The sequence below is a fragment of the Tamandua tetradactyla genome, chromosome 2 (genome assembly GCF_023851605.1).
Source record: "Tamandua tetradactyla isolate mTamTet1 chromosome 2, mTamTet1.pri, whole genome shotgun sequence".
NCBI lineage: Eukaryota > Metazoa > Chordata > Mammalia > Pilosa > Myrmecophagidae > Tamandua > Tamandua tetradactyla.
The window spans coordinates 136,917,741-136,918,382 of NC_135328.1; positions in this window are offsets into that span (position 1 = coordinate 136,917,741).

The window sequence follows — 642 nt, forward strand, 5'->3', positions numbered from 1 at the left end:
GGCGCGGCATGCCGGGAGTTGTAGTCGCCGTTCAAAACTAACCAACTCTCTCATAGTCTTGGTGCATGCTGGGAAATGTGCTTAAGTGATGCCCAATCATCTCAGAGAGGTGTGCTAAGTCGGACTGATTAGCTTCAGAAATTGTGCGTGAATTGCTTGTAATTTACGGAATGTTTCCAATATGCTGGATATTTGAATCAAGCACGCGTTTTGAAAAAAGCACGCGTTTGCTATGTGTGAAGGTATCATAAGTGTATAAGCAACACTCCCTGCATCTCCTGTCTTGGGGGTGGTAAGAGATTTTCACCTCAAAACACAAATCTAACTTCAACGCTGCTGGCTTGACCCTTGAGATATGCTCTTTCTGATCTTAATGTCTCCAGAGTTCTCGCGGTCCTTTGCTTATCCTCTGTTACAGCAGTCTCTCCACTCTGGATTTTAAGATCTTTAAAGATATTCATGCATTCTTTCTTTTAACAAATATTTAAAAACCCTGCCCCTACTGTATGCCAAGAATTGCCCTAGACTCTGGAGATGTAGAAATGAACAAGGCAGACAGGATCCCTGCTCTTATGAGAGTACAGGCAATAAAGTAACAAATAAATATAGAAAAAAAAATCAACTCAAAGGATGATAAAAGCT